Raw genomic sequence first — 23711 nt, 5'->3', positions numbered from 1 at the left:
ATTCTACAGATGAATTCTGAAGGGCCATAATCTCAAAACCAAAAAGATAAATAAACAAGGCAACAAATGATTAAAAATCAACAGAAAAAACATCCTGCAGAATCAGATTCACACAGAGAGATGATATTGGAATTATCAGAAACAGAACATGAGTACATTAACACATTTAAAGAAATAAAAGGGGCTTGACAATATAGTTGAGGAAGAAGAGACCACCAATCATAAGAGCAAACATGGAAAGTCCCAACTATGTTAAAATTAAGATTTTTCTGGTCAGAGAAGGTACATAAAGACAAAAAGAAAAAAAGACACATAAAGTAACAAGACTAGCCATAAACTGGAAAAAACGTTTTGCAAAATCTTATCAAAGAAATATTATTCAGAATATATAAAGATCTTGTATGAATCAATAAGAAAATGTACAAAATAGGAAACCATTCAAACGACATGAACACAGCTGAGGAAGCGTGAATGACCAACATATACGAATTGAAATCCCAAGAAAATACCATTTTGAACACATCGCATTGGCAGAAGTTAAATACGTAGACAGTAACTAAATAGCAAAGATGTGGAGCAACTGAAATTCTCATATATTGCTGAAGGGAATATAAATTGGTACAATTGGTTTGAAAAGCAATTTGATATTACCAAGTAAAGCTGTAAATGAGCGCAGAAGCTCCAGTAATGCCATTTTAAGTCACATCCCTAGAAAAATCACCGAGCACGTGCCCCAGATGAAACACTGGGCGGGCGCATGTCGATGGCATTGTTCGTGAGAACGTAACAATGTTGAGGCTTTCCTTCACTGTGCAAAAGATTTTTAGTTTGATGTGGTCCTATTTATTTTGGCTTTTGTTTCCCTTGCTTGAAGAGACATCCGAAAAAATATTGCTAAGACCAATGTCAAAGAGCACATCGCCTAGGTCTTCTTATAGAGGTTTTATAGTTTCAGGTCTAACATGTAAGTCTTTAATCCATTTTGAGTTTATTTTTGTATTTATGTAAGAAAGTGGTCCAGTTTCATTTTTTTGCACGTAGCTGTCCAGTTTTCCAAACACCATTTATTGAAGAGGATGTCTTTTCCCCCATTGTATGTTCTTGGCTACTTTGTTGTAGATTAAGTGACCGTATAGACATGGGTTTATTTCTAGGCTCTCTATTCTGTTCCATTCTGTTTTAATTACTGTAGCTTTGTAATATAGTTTGAAATCAGGGTGCCTGATACCTCCAGTTTTGTTCTTCAGAAGATGGCTTTGGCTAATTGGAGTCTTTTGTGGTTTCATACAAATTTTAGGATTGTTTGCTCTAGTTCTGTGGAAAATGTCGTTGGTGCTTTGACAGATATTGCATAAGAAGTATGGTCAATAATACCGTAATAACTTTGTGTGGAGACAGATGGTTACCAGACTTATGGTGATCACTTTATAGTGTACTTAATTGTCAAGTAATTATATTGTACACATGAAACTAACATAATATTGTATATCAGCTATATTCAATAAAAAAGAAGTAAGAAAGAAGTGACTGGGGGCAAAAAAAACAATGTAAATATTCCAAATATGTGTCAATGAAATAAAAAAATAGACGTGAGGGAATTACAGCTTCATGCGTTAGCATGGATGAATCTTAAAAAAAGTAATTTGTGCAAAAATCAGTAGTAAAACACAGTATAGTATATACAGTATTATCTCATGCTTATAAAGCACAAATGTAAAATTAAACAACATGGTGGTTAATACGTAGATATTTTTAAGTTTTAAAAAAGCAAGGGAACAATTTATACAAATTTCAAGTTAATGATTACCTTTGCGATGGGGAGAGGATAAAGTGATGAGGAAGAAATATAAACAGGACCCTTATGTACTGGTGACTTTCTATCTTTTAAGGCTGAGTTTAGGAATCATGGGTATTTATTGTATTATTTTTTTTAAACTGCATATATACATATATATATGCATGTAGTTTTAAGTATAATATACATAATAGAAAACATTTGTAATGTATATAACAAGTTTTTAATATCTTCACCATATTGAACCATACAAATCATTAAGAAAAACTCTAAACTGCCCTTAGAAAAAGGTGAAAATAATTAATCTTTACAACTCTTCTAAAGTGCAAATTAAAACAAATAATGAGGTGGCATTTTTCATCTATGAAATTAGAGTTTTCTTGTGTTTTTTTTTTTTTTTAATGAAACTGCCCATGGTGGTTGAGGGGATTGTGCAGTAGTTTCTCTCATTATTCATGGGAAAATAAATTGGTACAAACTTGCCAAAGATAATACATTTCTACGGTTATATTCATTTACTTCTATTGTATTCATATGTACAAGAGTGTTTATTACAGCATTATTTATAACATTTCTAGGAATAAAATATTGGAAACAATGTAAAAGTCCACAAATAGGAGGAGGATTAAATAAATCATGATCAGCAATGTGATGGAATAATGAATAGCATATAAAAGTCATAAATTTGTAGAATAAAGCAAAGGGAGATTCTAGTGATACATTAAATTAGAAATGTCAGATACCAAATTATTTAGCAACAGTATATAATTAAAAAATAATTCTTCAATCGTTAAATGTGTCTGTATATATATTAAATATACAAAGAAAAAATGATGTAAAGAAATAGCTATCATAAAATACAGTAGTTATCTCTGGGTGATTAGATCTTAGGTAATGTTATTATTGTCCATGAAAAAATTCCATCATTTCTCTTTTTCTACAAGAGCAGTTATTCCTTCTTTTGATCAGGAAAAACATTCATTTACTGAGTTTTAAAGGTTTACGAGTGATTCCAATGTGCAAAGGGCTTTTAAAAATGTGGTGGTGGATATGAATGTGTGACAGATTTTCTCAAGAAGCCCACAGGCTAGATTTAAGGATAAAACTAGTTGAGAACATTCACGGTTCCAGGATAAATACATCACATGCTACAAGAGAGGCACATGTGGAAATTTGGGGAAAAGAGAAACCTCTCATCTGGTTGAGGAGGCTGAAGATGGCTTAGGAAGGCTCTGTTTTGTAGACAATTAAGCATATAACATATAGAGCTGGAAAAACATAGGTTTAACACATTCTGTGCTGTGTAATGTGCATGTGTGCGTGTGTGCACATGTTTATTCAGACAATGATGTTTCTTGGAAAACCTAAATAATGATACTAAAGAGTTTCCTTTTCATTACTTACGGGCCTCATTATTATACCTAGATTATTTGATTTTAAGGTAAATCTTCAATCAGAACTCTGCATTTTTAAATACTGACAATCAAAATAAACTTTTTACCTTGGAAAAAACTGTGTGTTCTACTTCAACAGCAATAAAAAATTGCTGCTTAAAGTTAAAAGTATTATATGCAGTATTTTTGCATGTGAACTATAAACATCATATAATAATTAAAAGTCCTAATCAGTCTTGGTGGCTCTGAGAAATCTAACATATTTTCACAATTCATATGATAGGGAAAAAAAACTAAGGTGACAAATACTCTTACGTAAAAAATATACTTGTCCTCTTGTAACTGATAACAGAGGAGTCATGCTTATTTTTATGAATGTGACGGAGTGATAAATAAATGGAAGACAGCCCCACAGTATCATTTGTTACACAAATGATAATATACATCAGAATATTGGTTATCTGCTGTAAGGTTGGTCCGCAGCCAGTTTTTATCCAACGAGCATGTGTCAATCCACTGTGCTGAATACATGATGCTAGACCCTGAGTGTGGGGAAGGAGTGTGGCTCAGATGTCTCAGTTCTAGGGATGGAGAAGATCCGTTTCTAGGAGGAGGAGTCATGTGCAAATGATTTATTGAGAAAATGCTCCCAGAAAAATAAAACTACTACAGTGAGAGGATGCGGGGCCAGGGTACAAAAGGAGCAAGCAAATGCACGCCTCCGGCGATCTCAGAGCAGCCTGACTGCTCAGAGGGCTCTGAAATTTGAAGACTCATCCCAACCTGAGGCGCAGGTTGTTGTCAGTCAGTCCCCACCTCCGACGGCGGGACAAGCTCCCTAGCACCTCTCGCCTTCTCTCTTTGGGGCAAAGCTGCTGCAGTAACTCAGGTCCATTGAAAGAAGAAACAAGAACATTCACAGGGGGCTGTCGGAAGCAAATGGGAACTCGTCCAAGGGTCTGGGTGCGGTCCAGTGGGGTCCACTCCAGGAAGCGCAGGGCAGAGGAGAGGGTGGAGACAGAGATGCAGACCCACATACATGCTCAGATTGATTACAGTCAGGAGTGGTGGCGAGGAGGCAGCAGCAGAGCCTGGAGATGATCCCAGCTCGGGCAGAAAACCGCGGTTCTGCTTCTGATCCCTCAGTTCCAACTGTATGGCCCCCCTGAAACCTTTTTCGTCTTCTGCCCAACACGGACCCTAAGGGTATCTACTTTACAGGGTAGTTTTGACTATCAATGAAGATATTGTATGTCTAAGTACTTTATAAGCTGTAAAATTCTACATAAACAAGCAATTTTAATTATGATACAAGATGGAATAGGAATCATATGCAACTGGAGACTCACAATAGATGCTGTGAAAACCCAGCGGAGGTACAGTGAAGGCGGAATTTGAGTGGATTCTTAAAAGGATAAATAGCGTTTTGAGAACAAACTGGGGACATGAGAGAAAATTCTTCCAGGCAAAAAGAACATTATTGGAAAGACCCAGGACACAAAATCCCATTGCTCTGACTCTCCTTCAGACGTCCTCATCTGCTTAATCAGCCCTTTGTGACATAACCATCGCTCTGACCCTTTGTGCTTTTGGTGGATACAGTCACTACATCTTTGATTATGGTCCACCCATGTTTCCTGTCTGGCTATGAAGCAAGGATATAGACCAGTTTCCAGGTCAGTTACGAAACTAAGTGTATCATGCTAACTTCCATGCTGAGTCTGTGATGGAAGTGTTGGGGGGCAACACAAGAGCCCCTCACCCCAACTCTTGGTTTCAGCAGGACGAGGAGGGAAGGGCCCCGACCTGAGGCTCTTCAACAAAGTCTGAGGGCCACAGTAAAGTCTGCTTTACTAGGAAAAAAAAAAGAAACTAGTTGTATCATGCTAGCTTTTCTTTGTCCCTTTATTTACAATGAAATCTTGTTCCTTGTGATTTTAGATTTAAGATCATCTAAACACACTAAATGCGTAACTATTAGACTGGTGTAAATATTTGCACCCTTAAATATGAAATATGATAACACTTCTCAAATTAAGGGAACTTGCATTTAGCAGAACCAAGTGTATTTTAAAATCAATTTTTAAGTATATTGCACGTATAACACATATATTATTAAGGTTCACAAGGCATTTATGATCCCAAACGCCAGGTATCACAGGAATGTAAAGAATATTGTACATAAAGTTTTTCAATTACCAGGCTATTTAATTATGCTAATAACTGATACCTGAATACCTGAATGATGAACATTTGCATAGCACCTCACAAAAGATCTTTCTTATTATTTAATTCTCCATACAGCCCTAAAGGGAGTTATTAACACAAGGAAACTGAAGTTTAGGGCATTCAAGTAAAGTGCCAACAGTTGGACAGCTAATAATTGCCTAAATCAGAACATAAACTAAATCATCAGACACCCCCCGACCCCCGCCCCAAACCTGGGCTTCTCAGATCATGTCACACTGTGCCATTTATAGAAATTACTTTAAAATATACATTCATCTTCCAGCAGCTTTATTAATAGTTCATAACCTGAAATGCGGAAGGCAAGGATCAGAGCAAGTATGGGAGGCAGTCGTTCTCCTTGTCCCTTACTATGCTGGGAGAGCGAACGCTTCATTTTATGACATCCTTTATCCTCGGCCATCTGCCTCAACATTCTTCATTAGACCCGCCATCTATTTCAGACTGAGGCCTGCTCAGCTTTTGTCATCACCCGCTCAGACATACCTCATCTCAGAGCTTGCCTTGAGGTTGTGCTTCCTTTGCTCACGGCCTGCTTGTCTAGAATGGACAGGAGCTGAGGGAGTCATCTCCTGACTCTTCTTACCAAGCACTATGGCGCCAGCTCTGCCGAGCGTTGGCGTCCTGACTCCAGATAAAAGGCAAACCTCCCCTCACTCCCCGCCTTCGGGCAGGTGCCAATTTCCAGGGCAAGGGAAGGGTGAGTGAGCAAATCCGACTTCTGACAATTACCAATTATTCATCACCTCCTCTATGCCAGGAAGTGCTCGTTGTTCTACCTACGTTATCACATTTTAATCCTCAAAGTAATCCCACGTATTATGTTTATTACCTTCATTTTATAGACGAGGGCACTGGTAACAGACTCTGAGCCTAAACCTCTCCAAAACATGTTCGCTCTCTAGAGTCTAGAGTCTAGACTTCAGGGTTGAAATGTTGTTCTTTCATCCCTTCCTCTCCCTTTTGGAAATATTAAGTAAAATTGGTAAATGATGCCAGCACTGAAATTGTAAGAGAGAACAATGTTGACCCCTGAAGGTTAAAAAATATATCAGGAAAGATAAGTAGTCATCTTAAAGAAATAGAATGAATACCATGAATACCAAACCTGTAAAACTTAATTTACCATGCTTAAATATATTAACATATATTTTAAAAGTGTCAACTGAAAGGGCATGTATTTGCAGTGGAAGTCTAGAAAAATGCTTTCTTTGTGCCTGAGTCCCATCCAGGAAAGGGGCAGCTTGGCCAAAACAAACATCTAGCTTAATTCCAGTCCCACTGGCGATAATATTCCTATTGTGGAGCTGAATATGTCAACCTGTCTTAACCTTGGGCTGCTAAACATTTGAATTGTCCAACTTCTAGTTCACTAAGCTAACTTTTGACTACAATTTGGCCTCTTAAGTGTCTGCCTACACAAAGGGAACGAATGTGGTCATTCCAATGCAAGCATTTAATTCCCATGACAGGTGTACTTCAAGTTCACAAGCTGGCATTCCCATTTAACTCTCAGTCTTGTGAGCTTCCTCACTATGGGTCTTATCTTGAAAGGCAGATGCCTCTCAAGTGTTGACAAAATCAGGTTTCTAAATTTTACAGAGTAAAGATGAGACCATAGCCTGGGGGTAAATTCACCAAGATTGTTTCTTGAAATAGCCTTCTGGCAAAACTCTGGAAACCTACTGTGATGTTAATTTTATCTGTCAATACAGCTAAGCTATTGTGCCCAGACATTTGGTCAGTCTAGATGTTGCTAGAAAGATATTTTTTTAAATGTGATTAACATTTAAATCAGTAGACTGAGTAAAGCAGATTACCCTTGATGATGTGAGGGGGCTTCATTCAATCAGTTGAAGACCTTAAGAGCGAAATCAGAGTTTTCTGAAGGAGGAAGAATTTGGCTTCTAGAGCCAACATCAACTCTTCCCTGAGTTTCCAGCCTGCCAGCTGCCCTGCATATTTCAGACTCACCAGCCCCTATAACCACATATGCCAATTCCTTAAAGTCTCTTCTTCTCCTACTGATCGATCGATTGATTGAGATACAGATGTAGACGTAGATACAAAAATTGATTCTGTTTCTCCGGGGAACCCTGACTATATGCTACCACTCTCAATCTCCCAAGGTGGCCATCTGAGTTTTCCGCTGAAGATGTCTAAACAAGCTTATTTTTCTGTTAGCAGCTTCACTGAATCATAGAATTTAGTGCAAGAGCACACTTCCTACCCAAGCAGACAGAGCAGCTTCCTTCAGTCAAACGTGAATATAATTTGTGTCCTCGCATTCTCAGTCTGGTGCTCTTATAACAATTTTTTTTTCTAATTGGTTATCTCCAGCCATATAATTATTGTTGTTCTTCAAACTGCTAATTCTTAGCCCTGCATTTACAGTGGTTTTAATGTTAACTTGCCGTCTTGGGTCTTGCTGTCAGTGGCCTTTGCCTTTGGATTTGAACATGAAATCTTCTAATCTCAGCCTTAGGCATACATGTCCTGCTGGGGTATTTTTACTGAAAAGTGCATCTTACCTTTGAAAGGAATGTAGGTGGCATTTTAAATTTTTCTTAGATGCCTTCAGGGATGCTTTAGGAAGAAAGCTACCGCTAAGCAACCGGCAATGCTCTTTAGTAATTCGACACTGAGTGTGGAATCTTTATAAAAGTCCATGAATTTTTGCATGTTTTTGGCAGTGGAGTTTGCTAGCTATTCTGCTAATTGGATTGAATGAAAAAAGGAAAAAAAGTTTGAAAGTTATCTTCAGATTTTAAAGTAGTGCTCTGTCATGGGTTCCAACAGGGTTAGGATTTTCTCCAACCTCTGCTGAAATATCAATTGCTAGTCGCACCTCTTTAGTTAAACTGTTATCTTTTCTAACTTTCTACATTAAACCAAATCAAATATATCACGACGTTCCTGCACATCTACTGCCATGGGTATGAGGTTGCCACATACGTGTGGAGGCCAGACTTACAGACTCATGAGTCAAAACTGGACTTTGAAAGACTTTGATTGATTGGTGATATCTTTCTTTAGAAAAGGAAGTAGTGACTGTTGCCTAGAACCAGGATCCCACACTCACTTGCCAAGTCCGTGTCCTCATCCCAAATGTTCATTTCAGAAACAAAAACACAGTGCAAGTGAAGTGAGCCCACTGTGGCTGGGGAGCTACTGGCTTTGTCTACTTTCAATGGCTTTCTTTTCACTTTTTGGCCTTTGCCTTCTATTCTCATGGCACATTCATCTACCAGCAAAAGCAGATTGAGTTTGAAATCTGATCCTATTGATAAGGAATGTGAGCATTGTTAATTCACTGATTCATTCACTCATCAGGCCTTTGGCAGTCTATGTGCTATGGATAGAAGCTAACCTCATGGAGCTAACAATCTATCTGATGATGCCAATGACATTCTGCCTGAGAGACATAAAGGACAGACATTGAAATGTAGACCACTTCATCAGTCACTAATAGACATTTTCATGTGAACGAAGATAAAATTTCTAAAGCAGCAGAGGAAATTCAAAATAGATTTGTCTTTGAACATTCATGAATAGCTTGAGATTATAGTCTTCTGGCTATGTTCAGTGATGTCTGGCCTAAACTCAGTTCTCAGTAAAAATAGACACTCTCTTGAAAACTACCATCCTGTGCTAAGTGGATATTCATGAGCTATTAATCATGTGTTCAATTATTTTGATATAACACTTACTATGTATTGATGCATAAAAAGGATGTGACTGCATTGCCCCCTCAAGAGAGCCTACAACTCAGATCTTAGCGTAGACCCCATTCGTATAGGAGAGGAAAAAAGAGTGATTAAACGCATTCCCAGAAGCCATTTCTGAGATGTCATCTGAGACAGCACAACCACAGAATTCCCTAGTCACTTTCCCAGATTTAGCTGGGGCTGCTCCTGTAGTTCGCTTGTGTTTACAGGAGTGCTAACCTGCATTCACAATTTGCTGTATGTCTTCTCCACCATGGCAAAATTGAGTTTTAGAGGTCAAGGCTTACCAGTACAATCGGGGCTCATTAGAGCTGTTTGGAAAAAATGTTGGCTTGCACAAGAAATCTTCACTCAGGTCTAATTCTAATCTATATGTTTAACAGCTGGTGAATCCAGACTGGTTGAGCCTCTTTTTCCCAATACAGGGAAAATTAGCTTCCTGCCATGCAAATGTAAATCGTTGGTAATATTACAAAGAGGACACAGACAGGGTCCTTCACCAGGAAAATTGGAAGCTTCACTCAAAAAAGAAACCTTCCTGAAGATGTAGCCATAAGTGATGCTTCTTATATAGACATAGGGGAGGCAGTAAACCAAATTAAACATTATTTAGAAAATAAAAACAATCCATCTCTTCAAAAAACATCTCTAGGGCAGCAGTTGGTAGAATGCTACTACATCTCAAAGACCAAATAGTGATGCTGTTGAAATTATTTAATATGTATTGACCCAGCCAGAGTGTTTTCAGTGCTACATAGGTAAAAAGACTGGCATCCTTTCCAATCTTCTAGTAAAAAGTCAATTTCTGTATTAATTGCTATAAGAAGTCCCACCCACACTCCACTTTACTGTGTCTCAGTGTTAGACAAGGAATGAAATACCAATATACACACCACTTCAAATCATATTAAATTCTCATTTTACCTGGAACAAAATGAATAAATACCAACGGGGCATCTTTCTTTTTCATTTGTACACTGTATGGTGTGTAAGAGCCTTATTCTGAGTATAAATGGGCAGAGATTTTCCTCTATACCTTGCAAAGTCTTTTAATTCTGTCTCTAAGAAGATCATATTTTCCTGGATGAAAAGGGAGTTTGTCATCTTTTACATTATTTATCTGGAAATAATTTAACTGTGGAATTTCTGATGAGACCATCACAATATTTTTGCTTATGACGGTGCAGGGTTATATAAAAAAATAATGACACAATGCAAGTTTTCAATCCAATATCATTGCAAAAACTCCTTCTAAAGGCTTTGGGAAATAACCCTTTTCTGGGATACTCTTTTGTGTTAGGGGAGTTAATCAAAAAGGTAGAGAATTTTAACTCACTAATATTTATCTCAGGGGTACAAATCTTAGTGACAGGTAGTCCCAGCAAACCTTAAAGGGTAAGTCATCAAAACAATGATTCCAATGAAGCCGGGTGCAGATTTTCCGCACTGCAGGCATATAAATTGCTGTCACTGGGACAATAGGAAAGGTCTCTGGGGCAGGACAGTCTTACTATGCCCTTGGAGATCACTAGAATGTTGACAAGATCACTATTGTCCTCTTTTCAATGAATGTTCTGGTCGTTTGTGTGTACGGGCCAGAAAATCCCATGGCATTTTGTGAAGGTTGCAGGGTGTGTGTGTGTGTGTGTGTGTGTGTGTATGTGTGTGTGTGTGTGTATGTATGTGTGTGTGTTCATCCACTGCTGATTCTGTGCAGACAGGTGACTGTAGGAATCTGTAGATGCCAGTGACATACATTGAAATTTAGGAGAGCCATACCACAAAGAATGAATTCTACTGTGTATGACTTAAAAATAAATTCAATTTTAAAATCAGGAGAACCAGTTTGACATTTGAATAACACAAGTTGTTCCCTTTCAAAGCATTTCCCCAAATCTGTTTGCTGCTGCTTGTTTACCTACAGCTGCTCCCCATCAGGGTCTGTTTATTGAGCTTTTATAAAGTGATGACACTTTTCCCTCCATTCTCTTTCTTTACCTCCTCACTCCCCATAACTGCTTATGCTTTTTTTTTTTTTTTTTTTTTGCTTAAAATATCTTCCTCATCCCATTGCCTGTTCTAGACTTTGATGTTCACCTTCTCACTCATTGGGTCTTATTTGCATTATGTAGTTCCCAAAACACTTCTTTGGAGGAAAAAAAATCTGTATCACAAACATAGTGGTGTGAGTTAAAGGCAGGAGAATTAAAATTATGTAAACCTTTCTATGATGGAGGAAACTGCAGTTCTCTGGAATTTTGCTTTTTGTTTAACATTTGTGTTTGAATTTTCACACGATCACCAATGAGTTCATTCCAATCCTGTATTTCAGTCTGTCCACTGCCTGATTTAGAATAAATAGGGGTAAGAATGCAACAGAAAAGTCTTACTGTCTGAAGCTTTTGTAAAGGCTAGAGCTTTCTCTACTGATTATGGACTTTAAGCTTCAAGTGGCATTAGGAATCTATTTTATATATTACATTATATTAGGTATGATTTGGGTTTCTGTACCACAGGAAAGATGGGTTTTTGTCCCTCTTGGAATTGTTAATCTAATAGGTAAACTGACAATTATTTCCCATAAATAATCATAAAATGGCTTTCTAAGGAACTCTATCATGGAATACTGAAATTTCTATAGAAGAATTTTTAAAAAGAAAGGCTGACATGAACGTATAAGGGAGAAGGAGTGTGAGTGTGTGTGTGTGTGTGTGCGCGCGTGGATGGCCTTAGATCACTGGGGTCAGAGTTTCCTTCACTTCATTGTCAGTTGTGCTGCAGGTACTTGATCACCCTTTCGGTCTTGTCATTTTGTAGGTGGGCCACAGTGGAATAATGTTGCCTCAAAAAGCTTATCAGTAAAGCCTGAGTCAACGGTGCAAAATACACGGATTTTACTTTAAATTGGAAGAAAGGAGCATGAAAGCAAATTTGTGAAATTCCTTTGAACTACAGAAGCTCGGGCATTTCCTATGCATCTGAGAGGCAATGAAATATGTCACATCCAGACTTTCAAAATTCCTTCCGCTTCCCCCCAAATCTTCCCACCAAGCCACCTCACTTTCAGGAGGAGCTTAGGACTTTAGTATGGAGCTTGGCTTTGAGATTTGATGCCCAAGGCCGTGTGTATGGGCCACGCAAAAATCAATCTCCGGCCGTCTTAGAAAACCAGAGCCATAGCTATTGTATGATAAATGTCAGTGTTACTCCCCTGTCACGGTCGGCCCCTGTGTTTCTCATTTTAGCTATTGCTGTTGCTCTAAACACTCTAAAGCTTCAGATGCAGTGAGAAATGCCAACTGCCTTTCTGGATACAAGTGAGATATACCAGCTCTCTAATTAGACACCAGTCGTCTGGAGTCAAATATATGCTGGCAAACATGTCTCGCCATCCCCACTCCCACGATTTAGACCCAGGAACGACTGTAGTCACCTTACTTCAAAAGGCTTCATCTTGTGTCACGCTGCGTTTCTTCCCGTTTGGCTGGCTTCGTCCGTCTCTTTCCCACAGCTGATGGTTAAACACTGTAATTTCCTAACAGGTAGCATGTACAGCAGCGACGACAACAATAGCACAGTTGGGAATAAATACAACAAAAGACAAGACCTTCGTGGTGAAAGTTATGAAACTTTCCAGAAAGTCACAATAGAAAACATAAATAAAAGGAAGAATATGGGAACAACTGAGATTGTAAAAGTCTCCCAAGACTAACCTATAAATTAAGTGAGTTCCAATAAAAACCGCTAAACACATTTTTCATAAAAATTGATAAAGTGATCCTAAATTTACATGAAAAAATAAAAAGCAAAGAATATCCAAGACAATTTTCAAGAACAAGATGGAGGATTTTCTATAATGTATGTCAAGACCTACTATAAGGCTATAGTAATTAAAATAGGAGAAATTAGTATAAGGATAGGAAAATATTCCATTGGTACAGAAAACACAACCTAGAAACTAACCCACATATAAATGCGATCTTTCATAGGTGGCAGAGGTGGCATTATAAATCAGTGGAGAAAGCCACATTCAATAAATGTCAATGAAGCAATTAATTGTTCATACATAAAAGTATACAATTTGATCTCTACCTTAAACCATATACTGACATTCCTCTCAGAAGGATGAAGACCTAAGTATGCATTGTGTTTGTAATAAGCACACAATTTAATAATAAATACTTTTAATAATAAGTGAAATTATAAAACCTTCAGCATAGCTTGATGGCATTACAGGAGCAAATGATTTCTTAAAATGAAGAAAAATTCAGTAAATAGGACTTCATTGAAATATAAACCTTGAATTTGTAAAAGATACCAATGGAAAGGAAAGTCATTTATGAGAAGAGATATTTGTAACCAATACAACTAGCAAAGCATTTGAATATAGAGGATAAAAGAATATCTACAAATCAATAAGAAAAATGCAAAGAACCTACAGGAAAATTAACAAAGGATATTAACAAGCAACCCACAGAGCAAAAAATCTGAGTTGAAATTAAAAATGCATTAGCAAAATTTAAAGTGACAACAACAAATGCTGGTGGGAGTTGCTGGTGGAAGTGTAAACAAATCAAACTTTTTTGAAGAAAATTTAGCAATATTGAGCATGGTTTAATTTAGAAATATTCTATTATCAAACAGGTTTATTTCTAAACAACTGTCTTAGAAAATGTCTATCTGCAAAAGAAGACATACAAAAAGATAGTCATTGTCATCCAATTTGCAAAAACAAATTTAGGAACAAACTGTTTTGCAGTAAAGCATTCAATAGTTTATACATACAATTAAGTACTATATGACCATTTAAATGAACAAACTAGACACACGAATATCAACAGAAAAGATACACCTAAAATGTTAATATTAAGCAAAAAAACTATGCATGATTATGTTTACTATATATGAAAATTTTGGAAATTTAAAATACAAAATAGTACATATTGATTTTTGATATATAAATTTATTAAAAATACATAGAATGATACATATCTATTCTTTTAGCAAGAGAAAGGTGAGAATAATTGATGAGCTTTGGCTTTACTGTTTCATTCCTTTAAAAACTAAAAATTAAATGAAAATATGACAGAATTCTGGTATCTATTAGTACTTAATCTTTACTGTGAGCATAGATATTCTTGCCATTCTCACTTTTTCTATACGTGTAAACATTTCAAAACTTAAAAAATTTAAATTATAAGGAGAAGAGAACAAAGTTTTTTTTTAATTTGGAAATAAATGACAGTGAAAATTTTACCTATTGGAATCCATGGGATATTGACTAAGCAGTATTCAGGGGAAAATGAAGTCTTAATGCATAACAAATGGCCTTAAAATTAAATTGATTGATAATAAATGAAATAAGCATTCAAGTCAAGAGGATAGAAAATGAACAATAATTTAAATTCAAAGAAATTAAGTAGCAACAAAAGTAGAAAATTACATGGAAGGCAAAGAACAAACAGCAGACTTAACAACAAAAGTAATTATTTGTAAACTTTAAAATAACAACATAATAAGCCAAAGTCTGGCAAATCTAATCAGGAAAAAAAGCAAAAATCTGAGTTTAAAAAGAAAAAAATAAAATAAAAGGAGAAAGAAAGGAGATAAAGCAAAGGATTTGGGGGAGATCTTTTACATTTGAATTTCATTAAACAACTTTATACAAATAAGTTGTAAAATACTAAAATTGGGTCAAGAGAAAGTTAATTCCCACATCCCCAGAGCATAGATATGTGCAATAGCAATATTATCAACTTATTCTACAAGTCCTCTAGAGCTTAGGGTATAACCCTATAACCACAATTCACACATACACACACAAGCATAAAGCCAATCCTATGTGGCTTTTTAAAATACAGAAATCAAAATCCTAAATAAAATATCTTAAAATATATTCAGCAATATACTAGAAGTCAGGACAATTCATCTCAAGACATGAGTATACAGATCATTTGCCCTTATTACACCACCAAATGGTGTCTATTTCTAGACATTCTACTGTATTCTATTTTACATTAATTACTGAGGCATTATACTATATTTTTATGATTTCATGCTCTTTCTCAAGTCTAGAGTCAAATGTTATCATAAAAAAGCCTGAAACCAGGGTAACACTTACCCCTATAATCTGGCTGTAAAGATCAAAACTTGGTTAGCCTACATCTCAGTACTGATTACTCTAATGTTCTTTGGCATGCACTGTGTCTTTAAATATAAAAATACTTAAAAAAAACTGTTTAAATTACATCTTGAAATATTTGTTCCACTCCATTGTTCTTGTTTTTCTTTTTCAGACTCCAATTATGTGTATGTTGCACCTCCTTTGTCTTATACTATTATATTTTTATATATTTATAGTGTGTGTGTGTGTATATATATATCTATATATATAGATATATATATATGCTATATTTAGAATGTTCTCCCTACTCTCTTTATAGTTTTCCAGTTTATTTTGATCACTATTCTTGGTCTAGCCTTTAGGTCTCTGTCTGAACTTACTACCTTGTATGTTTTCCATTGAGCTTCTCACTATTTCCTGTCTGTTTCTCTAACATGGAACATCTAATATTGCTTTTTTCCTAAGTTCTGCCAGGTCATGCCTCAACTCTATTTTCTCACCATCTTTTCTTTGAGTTATTATGTTTCTGTTTTGTGGTGTTTTTAATTTTCAGCCCCCTTTTAAAGGATTTTTGTAGTGGCAAAATCTCAGGATTTTCATCTAGCCACAGCAATCTTTTCTAGTGAGTGTTCCTCATGGCAGGTTGTGCTGTGCTTTCCCAACTTCCCTAAAGTATCTGTGAATCAGTGCTATTACATCTCCTTTTTATAAAACTAGACCCAGCTTCATGCCAGCATTTTCTTAGACCGGTCATCTCATTTTACTCTGAACTTTCTCTCCCATGGACCTTCTGCTCTGTCTCCCTGTGATTCTTTCCAGGCCATGCAGGTTTTGTTGTATGTGAATGATACTGGCTTCTTACTTTAGAGTGATGCCTCCTCCCGATTACAGGAAATACGTTTTTCCTGATTTTTCTTGAGGTCTGCCACCATTGGATTATCTTACATTTTACTTTTTCCAACATGATTTCAGAAGGACTTCACTCCTGTGATTTTTGTACTAATTTTGATTACTTTTGGTAAACTTTGTGCATTTTTTTCTGTGTAATACAATATTTGATCTCCTAGTTTTGGTGAAGATGGAGCTTCCAGAAGTTCTATTATTAATATTACTAATCCATTGCTTTTGTATAATACTCATGACAGAAACTGATGTGTCAAGCTGCTATGCCCATATGGGAGGCTAGTCAGGACCCTGGAGCCCAACTACATGGTTTGAATTCTAGCTCTGCCATTTATTAGCCATGTGATCTTAGGCAAATTACTGATTCTCCACCACAGAATCTTCCTTTCTAAAATAATGATAATAATACTATGTGCCTCTTCGAGGTTTGTGATGTCACTACCAGTTGTAGATAACAAAATCCACTACAGATGGTTTAAGCAGAAATGGATCAACTGGTCACAATCATCACTCCCTGGTACTAGTGTGATATATTCACACATTTGCCATGATCTCATGAAGGCAGTATGTACTTTCCTACTCCATGACCTTGACTTAGCCATTTGACTTGCTTTGGTAAATAAAAATAGTGACATGTCTGAAAGGGGTTTGGAATGCAGTTATACACATGGGCTTCTGCTGTCTCTATGAGAACACACATCAGGTCACCAACATTCTTCCTACCTGAGCTTCAAGGTACAGCATGCCCAATCAGACTTATTGCAAGACACTTGCCTAGCCAACTTATAGACTTGCAAGCCTAGAGTCCCCCAGCCAACTGACAGAAAAAGATAAACATGAATTTATACTATTTTAAGTCCTCAACCCCAAAGATCACATGTGGTATATCAAGACTCAAGGCAAAGAATGTAGCACACCTTTCTCTGCTAAATTTTACATATTTTATGACAAAATTTGAAGATCTATAATCCATGAAAAGAATGTTCATGTTTCAAGAGTCAGATTCATGATGGGTGTGGAGTAATTTGGAAACTACTGTCAATTAGTTCTGATTTAGAGATAAAATTAATCCACTTTCATAATTCTTTAGACTGAAAAGTGAATCACAATGATAAATCAAAGGGAATCCTGTAAGGCAAAATATGAAAGCTGATGAAATCACCCCCAAAGTATCTGAGTTCTTCATTCACCTGTTCTAACCACAAAAAAGGGGGGAAGTAATATTTGTGAAAGGATTGATAATCTAAAGAGATGAATAACTTATTTAGAAATACCTGCTGACCATTGCTTCATTTGTCAATAATTTCCTTATCTCAGTCATTGGGAGATTAGAAAAGTAAACAGAGAAAATATTTGTATCCTACAGTGACTTAGTAGAACCAGTTGGTTGAATAAAAATGGAATGTAAAAGTGTAGATTTTATTTAATAAATAAATTTAATGAGTTGCAAAATTTAATGAGTTGCACTGTTTAGAAAATGGCAGTTTTTTCTTAAGGAAACCATGAAGTTGACTATGTATCTGAAATTTTAGAATTGTAACACTGATCTCTAATGTACTGCACTATTATGTCTATAAAAGGTGAAGTTTTATACATACACAGTACAGGAAAGCCCTTGACATGCACATGAGCATTGTTAATTATCAGTATCATTTGCTTGGAATAAAAAAGCACAACAATCTGTCTGACAAAGAACCAAATTGAAAATCATGCTTAAATCTTAGAAGGATTGCTATAGGGTGAATACAAAATATCTATGCTGTGTCTTGTTTTAAAAGAACAGTGATCAGCCATAATTCTTAGTCCCTAACAAAGGAGACCTGCCTTATAGCACTTTTATTTCATGTAGCAAAATGCTCGGAAGTTCTGAGTTAGGATCAGATTCTCACATCTTATAGCAACACAAAACTCACTGGCAACCGATGGAAGTTTCACATTTGGAACAATGGTGGGTTTAAAACAACATGGAGAGTATAATGCACTTCCTATAAAAAGCACACAGCCTCTCCCCGCGTGTCAGCATTCAGGGCTACACTAAAGGTTATGTTTGCTGCTGCTCTCTGTTGTCCTTAACCACTGACATTTTACAAAGTCTAAATGCACTGTGTCTTGGGACTCTTTTGTAAAGGGGGCTTTCTAAGCGTAAATGGTTGTTGGTACAACCTCTATTTGACTTCTGACTTTCACCTCCAGTTCCAAGCGGCACAAGTTTTGCTGCCTTTGCAGAGTCCTCAGCAGTCCTCAGGCTTCCTTGGGGAGTCCATATTCCATCTGGCAAAACCATCATTGTAATTTTTCAAAGTAAGAATTGTGCCCACAAAAGCACGTGTTCTAAAGAAATAAGAGAGTATTGTCTGCTTGCCTTCTCTAGTGTCAGCACATTCAAAAGCCTTCAGTAAGTGAATGATCAGCTGGACACAGGTAATGGTTTGGGGTAAATATGAACTTGTGCTGGTGTATGGTAGGAGGGTCCATTCGAATGGAAAATGGATGGGGCTTTTGCTACGCAAGAGGCATGTTCCATGAAGTAACACTGGTGCAGATGCTAGAGGACTGTCTTAACGTGGGATGGACATCTATGCTGATAAAGAAAGGGTCAAGGAACATGATCTGCTTCATTAATTTGAATCTTTTCTTTGTAATAATCACCTAAACAGAACAGTCAAATAACCATAACTCAATAGGTGGAAGTAAACACTGTTCTGTGCTTTTCCATGCAGTTGATAGAATCCTGCAAGTTGACCTCTTTCCAAAGAGATAGGTTGTTTATCTCTTTTTGAAGTTGAGTATTTTCAACGAATACCTCTGGAGATGATATCTGAGGAAGTTCCAGGTAGCAATCCTCTGCCACTGACATCACTGCCAACTTCGGTGCCAGATGAGCCCAGCTGTTAGTCTTGGCTCTGCCACTTAGAGAAACTCTGGGTCTTGGACAGCTATGGGTCCTTTCTAAGTCTCCATCCACCCAACTGTGAAATTTCGTCTTCTGTATAGATCGTAACATACATCAACATTTAGCACTTAGACACTTAGCGCTTAGTAAGCTTTCAATAAGCATTAAGTGATTGTTGGATTTATTGGCACCCCTTGAAAGAACTGGAAATCACTTGTAATGAAAAGCAAATATGCAATGAAAAGAAAAGATTTTTTAAAATTACAAGACAAAAGAGGAAATAATTATACCAAAAATATAGTCAAAAGATAGTTTCTGATGGCCAAAGTCAAAGCCAAGTGAGATGAGTCATTCAGGACTCCTGTATCTTATGATAGGACAGGAGCACTGTCTCAGCCACAGGGCTGCCCTGACATCCCTACCACTCCCAGCAGTGTTGCAGCATCACAGTGTTTTGCCATCAATGTTCCTCTAGACATCGAAAGATAAATGAATCACCAAGACCAAGAGGTTAGCACCAAAATGTCATTTTGTTTTTGTTTTTCTCAGAAAGTTTGCAGAAAAATAATTCACCTTTGTGTACATAAAAAAAAGTCAATCCTTTCCTTTGTATATACAACCTATAAAAAAGGAAATCAAGAATTCTACCAGGAAGATTTCAATATAATATTTATAATAGGGCTGACATTCTAACTAGAGAGAATTCTCAGTCTTTTTAATGCAACTTCTCAAAACTCAAGTTTTAGAGTCTACAGCCTTCAGGTAATAATAGCTGATTCTGGCTCCTTGCTGTTTAGCCATTGAATGAAGACCTGCAACTCCTGAGCTTAATATTGGGTAACTCTCCCCCAAGATGACAAATAGATCTATTATATCTGTGTAGAAAAGGCTTTTCTCCATATTCACTGAATAGGTGGGAGTTTTATAGATACCTGATGGATTCCAGAAGTAACTTCACTGCCAAAATTCTGTTCGGTGATTACTTTTATATTGCACATACCTCCTCCACAGTGAACAGAATTTTCTGTCATTGAGTATTCATTTATATAATCCCATATATAGGTGATAGATTAATTAGACAGTCATGGAAGATAATAGATGGAAAGTTGATTCCATAAGACAGTCATGTTAGACCGTGCTCAGAAAGCATAAGATAAATTGCAACAGATGAACAAGTTCTAAGTCTAGAAATAATGTACTTCTGATCTCTCTCCATGTATTATTAGTCTGCTTGGGCTGCCATAACAAAGTGTCATAGACTGAATGGCTTAAACAACAGACACTTATTTTCTTACAGTTCTGGAGGCTGGGAAGTCTAAGATCAAGGTGCCAGCTGATTTGGTTCCTGGTGAGAGCCCTCTTCCTGGCTTGCAGATGGTCACCTTCTTGCTGTGTCCACACACGGTAGGGAGAGGGAAAAGAGAGTGGAAAAAAAAAAAAAAAGAGGGAAAAGAGGGCTAGTGAGGATAAGTCTCTGGCATCTCTTCTTATAAGTATACTAATCCTATTGGACCGGGGCCCCACCCTCGTGACCTCACTTAACCCTAATTACCTCCTTTTGGCCTATCTCCAACTACAGGCACATTGAGGGTTAAAGCTTCAACATATGAATTTGGTGGGATATAATTCTGTCCATAGGACTCCCTAACCCAAAATAGAAAACTCCCCCATTGGGTTTGGCCTCCTTTCGTGGTAGGTAAGTGGACCTACCAGCTGAGCCATAAGGTGACCCAGCCAGAGAGTCAGTTATAGTAAGAAAAACTGGAAGATCCAGAGCTTGATGTTAAAGTGCCAGCCAGTCAACATTAGATGGTCCCCAAAACGAAAAGCCATGTGGCTTAGCACATCCATCACACTTTGAGAAATTCAGGGACGCTGGAAATACACATTTTCAGTTAAGTTGCAACGTAGAACAGAAGTCCAAGGCTTCTGAAAGAGGTATTGGGTTGGGGGTGAGGGCAGGGGGCAGTCAGAGCCCAACAGATAAAATAGGAAGTGGTCCAAATAGATTCCCAAGACCAGGCAATGCCCTCAGATAGAACTGGACACGTTTTGCTATGTTAGAGCAGCTTAAGGACACCAGATGAAGCGAGCAAATAGATTGCTAAGTTTCCATCGTTAAACTCCAGGACCAGTCATATTTAAAACATCTTAGGTGATTAAGATCACATGCATTTAAAGCAGAAGAAACCTCCCGACATCTCTGTCTGAGTGGACAGTATATTTACAGGGTAATGTACGTTGTCCTTCACAGAGCTGGCACAGAATAGTTCTGCACTACATTAAATGTGAATAAAACCCTCCAATGATGATGGCTGAAAGCAAAAACAAAGTATATTTATTTGGGCAAAATAAAACTCCCACAGTATCTACTACATTTTAATAAGATGGCATTTAACTTTCATCAAATTAGAAGAATCTCAAGAGAGGGACTAATTTCTAAGCAAAATAAAAAGAAGCATTTCACATCTTTTCAATTCCCCCTTTGTCATTTTAATGGTTTAATAAATGCATATTTATAGATATAATAAAATCCCTTTCAAAAATTTTGGATCATACATTTCTTCCTCATTCATTTTTTTCCCTCAAGTTTTCTGTATTCATTTTTAATGTTGCTCTCTTTTATACAAATATCAGTGGAAGACTTTTATACCAGAACTCTGGCTAACATTTGTCAGCACCATCTATGAAAGTTAAAACTGCCACTGTCGGTGATTAATCAAATTTTCTCTAAATGGGATTAATTCAGGTGGATGCAAGAAAAAGATTGTCAGGGTGCGAGTCCTTCTTCCTGCCTGTCCTCCGGTCTTTTTTTTTTCCTTCCTTGCTGAATTAAAAATGAGGCTGAGCTATAATCTCGTGTGGCAGATACTGGATCCTTCTTCTGATAAACATCTCAAATGCTAATGAACGTGGGCTGCAGTTCTGAAGGAGCAAGCCAACGATTTGACAGGAATCTGGAGAGTAAAAAAACGAAGAACTTTCTGACTTAAAAGAACTCTTTTTGTTCGCATTCGGTATTGTTTCCCGGAGAAAAAATTTTGCTCCACGGAAAAACAGGAAAAAAAAAAAAAAATTCTGCTACATCAAAATGCGGAAGCATGAAAACCTGATGAGCTTTCAGATTGTCCTCTTTTGCATGCAAATCATATCAGAAGTTCTCATTAGCATAAATGCATGAGCAACTCTAAATGCTTTTAATTTCCAATCTCAGCCAGCAGAGGAGTAATTTGTCACTGTCAGGGTGAAAATCTAAAAAGAAAAAAGGAGAGCGAGAAGGACTCCATGCTAAATTGGAATCATATAAATTTTTGATTTGCTAATTGACGGATGCTGCAGTTCAATCAACTGCCTTGAAGGTGTAAATAATTCAATGTACAGTCAGAAATAAAAGCGTAATGTGCCTCTACCCAAGGTATGTTAGTATTCAGTGTGGCAGAACATACAAGGTATGTTAGTATTCAGTGTGGCAGAACATACCTGACCATGTCTTTCTCACAGATACCCCTTTTTGTCAAATTACGTCTTCTGAAAGCACCTGCACTCATACAAACCAATAAAAACACCGCTCATATACCCCACACTTTGCAAGGAAGAGACATTAGGACCAAGGAAACAGAACTCAGCAATCTTTTCACCGTTAAGCATCCCAGCAGGTTACAACCACGGTTTCCTGAACCACCCTCCATCGGTAACTCACTAATGCAATCATAACAAGAAAAGAAAGAAGGTACCAAATAAAAATCTTATCTCTGCCCCTGCTAACTTGCAATCTTTCCTTTCCTTTAATCAACTGCTTTAAATGTCGTATGTAAAATGTATTTACTGCAAAAATATCTCATTAGTGCTGGTATGGTAGGGATATTTGGAAAGCTATTCCCTGTGGTGTACGTTTATCATGTAGTTCTATAATCTTAATATCCTTACCTTCAAATGTTTTAATTTGCACCCTCCGAAAGTTAGTTTATAAACATTTTAGGAAAATATTGCTTAAGTCAAATCAAATGGAATAAGCATGACTAAAGTTCCAACTTATTGGAACTGCATTTTACCTAGAAATCTGTTTTATTTAGTACTAATCGTAAAACAGAACGATTGAGAAGATATGCTATAGCCATGCTGAGGCATTGCATTACACAAAGTGAACTGATGCTGAAATGAGAATGCCAGACCTTGTGAGAACTGCAAGTAGAAATTAACTTTAGACTAATCACCCTGATGAGAAATTACAGAGGGTGCTTGTGCCAACATTCAGGGAAATTCATTTGAGCTACCTTTCAGTTTTAGGATACAGACGCGCGCCTTAATTAACGTATGCCCTCAAAGATCTATAGCATACCACAAGCTATGAGAAAACTGACGTGTGCAAACTGACAAGCATGCCTAGAAAAAAGACACAAAGCTAAATTCAGTAAACTTAATTCAGCAATTCATGTAGAACATGAAAAAAATTAAGCCAATCGTCTCTATTTCCATGTATCACCAGGTCTCATTCTAGACTCTGACCCAATATCCTGGCTCTAAGAACTTGTTCTTCAACAATCCATTCAATCATTCTAGGTTTGTTTGGAAGTTCTGAGTGAGACAGGAGGGAAGGGGGCAGGGCACAACCATTAAAAGAATGACA

The sequence above is a fragment of the Camelus ferus genome, chromosome 8 (genome assembly GCF_009834535.1).
Source record: "Camelus ferus isolate YT-003-E chromosome 8, BCGSAC_Cfer_1.0, whole genome shotgun sequence".
NCBI lineage: Eukaryota > Metazoa > Chordata > Mammalia > Artiodactyla > Camelidae > Camelus > Camelus ferus.
Note: the sequence above shows the minus strand (reverse complement) of the source record.